This window comes from Macaca thibetana, chromosome 16 (genome assembly GCF_024542745.1).
Source record: "Macaca thibetana thibetana isolate TM-01 chromosome 16, ASM2454274v1, whole genome shotgun sequence".
In the NCBI taxonomy this organism is placed as follows: Eukaryota; Metazoa; Chordata; class Mammalia; order Primates; family Cercopithecidae; genus Macaca; species Macaca thibetana.
Window position 1 is genome coordinate 69,579,831 of NC_065593.1, and position 5,591 is coordinate 69,585,421.

General features: G+C 37.7%; 1 pseudogene; it reads right to left on the reverse strand.

Moving 5' to 3' along the window:
- Window positions 1–4,699: 4,699 nt before the first annotated feature.
- On the reverse strand, window positions 4,700–5,152 carry LOC126938259 (calmodulin-1-like; annotated as a pseudogene).
- Between the last annotated feature and the right edge of the window lie 439 nt (window positions 5,153–5,591).

Genomic DNA, 5,591 nt, shown 5'->3' on the forward strand with positions numbered 1-5,591 from the left:
GAGACCTTAGACTCAAGGATAATTCAAGTAATCTTTGGTAACAAAACAGAATAGAAAGGCTGAGAGAGGTACTCTCCAGAGGGAAGAAAAGTATTAGGAGGAAGGCCATGCTAAGAGTGACAATTTGAAATATAACAAACAGGAATACATCCTAGATAATCGATTATTTACGCCTGAAGGTCAGGGATGAGCTCATGGAACAGAGATGAGAACAGAGAACAGTTGAGTAGTTCAGTGTGAAAGCTCTAGAGGTAGTCTAACTGGCTTCAAATTCCATTTTCACCACTTATTATGTGTGGGATATTATGCAATTAATTTAACTTTGCTAAATCTCAGTTTCTCCATCTGCAAAAGAGAGGTAATAAACCTTACAAAGTTGTAGAAATAATTAAGTAAGATCATAACACAAAGTGCTTAGCAAAGTGCCTGGTGTCTCGTATGTGCACAAATATAATTTTATTTATTTATTTTTTGTTTTTTTGAGACAGGGTTTCACCCTGTCACCCAGGCTCGAGGGCAGTGGCACAGCCAAGACTCTCTGCAGCCTCAACCTTTCTGGGCTCATCAAATATAATTTAAAATGATTATAACGATAATGGTGGCAGTGGTGGTAGCATTACGGTCTAGCTAGGGTCTGACCAAGAAAGCTGGGGATAAGATATAGTTGGAGTTGTTTGGTTGTCCATTCATTCCTTTAATCATTCATCAACATTTAATACATACCAGATACTGTGCTAGGTATCTGGAATTTGGGAACAAACCCCAGCCATAGTTTTATAGACTTGCCAATGGAACAAAGAAGAATGTATTACAAATGGAAGGCTTTATTACTAGTCACCACTCCTCACTGGTGTAACCTTCTCAATCCACCAACTATATGGCTACTGTTAGATCACACACAGTATTAAGATGGACCCACTAATATATTTCCTCACTCGTTATGACTGACTTGGAAAGGAAGCGAAGGTTGGTGACAGTGACAGCAATGATGGCAGCAGGAAACAGTACTGAAGTCTGAAATAACTGTAGCTAATTCTGGATTACTTGGTCTTCTCCAGGAGCCCGACTCTTCATAAAGAATATGCTGGAACTACAAAAAAAATGCCCCCAAGTGTCTTGGAGCCTCATGCTTATATTTGAGTGTTGGTTTGACCACATTCTAGTTCTAGAAACTTTAACCTATGAATTATCCTCCCTGATCTTCAGTTCTTTAATTCTATTCGGGACTGTGAAGTTAGCTGAGCTGATTGAAAAGTATACAGAAAAGTGGATAATAGAGGATGTGCTGAGTATTTCCAGATCCAGTCTCTACTGTTTTTTACCTAACCCATATGAATACTGAATCAAAGGGGCCTCTGATTTCTAGTTGCTTTTGACTAGGAGGAGTCACAGGATGGTTGAGAGGAGAATGATATCAGAATAGTTATCTCTCTACACATTTCATACGGACTATGTCTTTTTAATAAAGTCCATAATTCCTATCAAAGGTGCTCTCAGTTTAGCTCTCTCTAAATTCCTACAATCATTTTATTCCTGCATCCCTAAGGTAGTTATGTTTTACCTCTCTCCCTAGCTCCAGGTACTGAAGTATCTTTTGCCATAGATTCTAACCCTGTGTACATCTTTGTAATAGTCCCTTTGTGAAATGCACTCCAAATGCTCCCATTTATTTTTGCCTCCTGTTTCTTCCCGTCTTCTTGACCTCACCATATGGCTCTGATATTTCAGTCGGGATTTATATTTGCTTCACTCTCTTACTAACAATGTGAACTTTGGCAAATTAATTAACCTTTCTTGCCTCAATTCCCTATCCATTATTTTGAGCTAAGGATCATTGTGAGGATTATATGGAGCATAATAAGAATGTTGTACATGATAATTATTGAGAGGTGTGAACCATTTTGACAGATCTCAACTACTCTGCACCTGGAAGGTTAATGACAACAACTTTATTAAAACCGAGATTAGTGCCCCACTTGCTCTTATGGGGGAATTGGGAAAGAACTATTTTGCAAAAGAAAATAATATCCGATTTTAAAATAGATTAAAATTGGCACAAATATTTTCGGTAGCCAGCCTCCAAAGTGACCTCCAGAGATTCTCATCCCCTAGTCTTCATGCCTTCCTGCGGTCCCCTCCCATGTTGAACAGGGTTTGTCTGTGAAATCAGTAGGATATTACAGATGATTTGTGAATCATCTGTCTGGTCATAAAAGACATGGTGGCTTCTACCTTGCTTTTCTTTGGATCATTCTTTCAGGGAGATGTTAGATGCCATGTCATGAGGATACACAGGCAGTCTTATGAAGAAGTCCAAGTGGCAAGATAAGTCCTCTTACCAATAGCCAGTACCAGCCTCCCAGCGTATGAATGAGCTATTCCAGGCTTCAGCTCCAGCCGAGCCTTCAGATGACTGCAGATGCAGCAACAGCTTTTTTTTTTTTTCCTTTTTTTTTTTTTTTTTGAGCTGGAGTCTCGCTCTGTTGCCCAGGCTGTAGTGCAGTGGCACGATCTTGGCTCACTGCAAGCTCCGCCTCCCGGGTTCAAGCCATTCTCCTGCCTCAGCCTCCCGAGTAGCTGGGACTACAGGCGCCCACCACCACACCTGGCTAATTTTTTGTATTTTTAGTAGAGACGGGGTTTCACCATGTTAGCCAGGATGGTCTCGATCTCCTGACCTCGTGATCCGCCCGCCTCGGCCTCCCACAGCGCTGGGATTACAGGCGTGAGCCACCCGCCCGGCCGCTGCAGCGCCATCTTGACTGCACCATCTTGAGAGACCCTAAACCAGAATCATCCATCCAAATTAGTCAATTCCTGATCTGCCAGACCATGGGAGATAATAAATATGTATTGATATTTTAAGCCACTATGTGTTTGTGAATTTATTATACAACAATAAATAATTATGTTCTCTGTATTCCAACGTATCTGTTGAATACTCAGGAATCTGTGATTGTAAAAGGCAAAGCCATGACCTTTGACAATAATTAATTTTAAATTCCTGAATCTCATGGGAATTAAGCCACAATGATCTATTATCCTAATGAGGAAAATCAGCATGGCTTTTCTTTCTCACTCTCGAGTAAGAAACTACGTCATGTTGGTCTGGGTTTATTGAGTCTGTCTGTCGTCATAAAACAACTTCCACTATTACCCCAGAGATCTCCTTTTGTAACGTAGTAATTCTTGGCCATAGCAAAGCTACTTGATGAGTTTAGTATTGTTTTACATTTCCTCATATTCTCTACTGTTTCAGTACTACATTTATTTTATTGTACCATGTAATTATTTTCATTAATGTTTTTAAACTTTCAGTGACGTGTGCTTCTAATCCTGTCATGCTCTTACACACAGCTTAGACAAAGCCTGTTTATTTGGCCTCTATAATTTATCCTTTAATCTTCATTTATAAATCAGTTGGTTCATCTTCTTTCCTGGTTATTCCAGTTCTTTGAACTCATTCCAGCTCTGAGAAGAAAAGGAGTTCCCCACTGAGAAATGTAGTTTGACCACAACTTTATCTCAGCAATGCACTGAATACTCATTTGTAAAGCTTTCACTTATTTTGGAAGGCAAAGCAACTCCTAAGAATAATAAATATTTGTACATTTTTTAAAAAATTATTACCTCTTGTGAAAATGTGCTTCAGTAAAACATGCTTGGGCTACCAAAGGTTCGAGTTATTGAAAGGGTTGCTCCCACCTAGAACTGAAAGTTCCTATTTATGTGCCAGCGAGAAATCAAAAGTAAAAGGTAAACAAAAATAACCAGTTCCCTATGACTACAAGTTTTAATTTTATGGTATCTGTTCTATGGAAGATTTCCTCCAAACATTTACTTCAAAGCTATTTTCCACACACACACACACACAAAATTTCTTCTAGTGTTTTCGTCAAAGATTCTAAGCACGTGGCTTACCAGTATATATTACCTTTGCATTGCTCCACAAACACATATTTTGTTCAGGTAGTTTACATCATTTTGTTTTATTCGAAATACTATGACTTCATAGCAAAGCGATTTGGAATTCGGGAGCCCTGAGCTTTCATATCTTCATTCTGTTTTTGTTTTGTCTTTTGAGGGTTTTGGAGGTAAATTGTTATTTTATATTGGAAAACAAATATGCAACTTGGAATGGATTTGAGGCAAATTCTGCCATAAGTAGATTTTCTTTAAGTGCCTAAACAAAGTTTAAAAAGCAAGTAACAATAAAGCAAAATGTTTCTGGTATAGGACCAGCAGTATAAAAAAAATAGTGTATGAGTACCTGGATAATACACTCCTTTTGCAATAGTGCAACTTTTAGGTACATATTGTTGACTGTCAATTGTGTATGCAGAGTTACAACTCCACACTGCAACAACAACATGCTGCAGTTTCTAAAGAAAACTAAAAAAAAAAAAGGCATAACCCAGATGTTCCCCCTTTGACAAACTCCATTTAAGTTTAGTTGTGTAGAAGGGCTTAGATATATCCAGAGTAAGCCACACGTAACGTGTTAGTTGATCAATTTTCTAAAATAAGTTTTCAGAACAATGACTGTAAGGTAAGAGAAAAAAACATGGAGGAATGGAGTCCTAGTTACTATGCATGCATTTTTTTGACAGTAGGAATAAACCTTTTAGAGATAATTTATAAACAAAGAAAAAGGCAAATAATTTTGTGCAAGAAATGTAACATATTCTGTACAAGGTCTTCACTTTGCTGTCATCATTTGTACAAACTCTTCATCATTTACTTGACCATCACCATCACTACCTGCTTCCCTGATCATTTCATCAAACTTGTCATCTGTTAACTTCTCTCCAGGGTTTGTCATGACATGGCGAAGTTCTGCTGTACTGATATAGCCATTGCTATCCTTATCAAACACACAGAATGCTTCTCTAAGTTCTTCTTCACTTTGTGTGTTTTTCATTTTTCTTGCCATCATTGTCAGAAACTCAGGAGAGTCCGTTTTTCCATTACCATCAGCATCTACTTCATTAATCAAGTTCAGTGACCCTGCTTTTGTGGGATTCTACCCAAGAGACCTCATTATCATTTCCAATTCCTTTGTTGATATAGTTCCATCATCATCTCTGTCAAATAGTGAAAAAGCTTCTTTGAATTCTGGAATCTGCTCTTCAGTCAGTTGGTCTGCCATGCTGCTAGTGCTACCAGTTTCCAAGACGTGACCACGAAACCACTCCCATATCTTCATTCTCACCAATGAAATCTCTACCCTGGGGCATGCCATTTGCCTTCTGTTCTCTTCAATGTGTTCATAACTAAAATGGAAATATACCCACTCTTCCTTTCTCAAGGAAATGCTGTTGGGAAAACGTAAGACATCTTATCTACAAATAAATATACATTATAAAGATATACTATAATAGTATACTATAAAGTACATTTATAACATATATAAATATACTTTAAATATAATGACAGTTTTTAATAGTCTAAAATAAGTCAATGATATTGAAATAAAATCCAGTTATACACAAAGGTCACTTACATTACAATAGAGATAGTTGAGATTAGAATATTAGGAGAAAATAAAGATTAACACACATGTTCAGGTAGATTAACCTTCATGTTGTCAT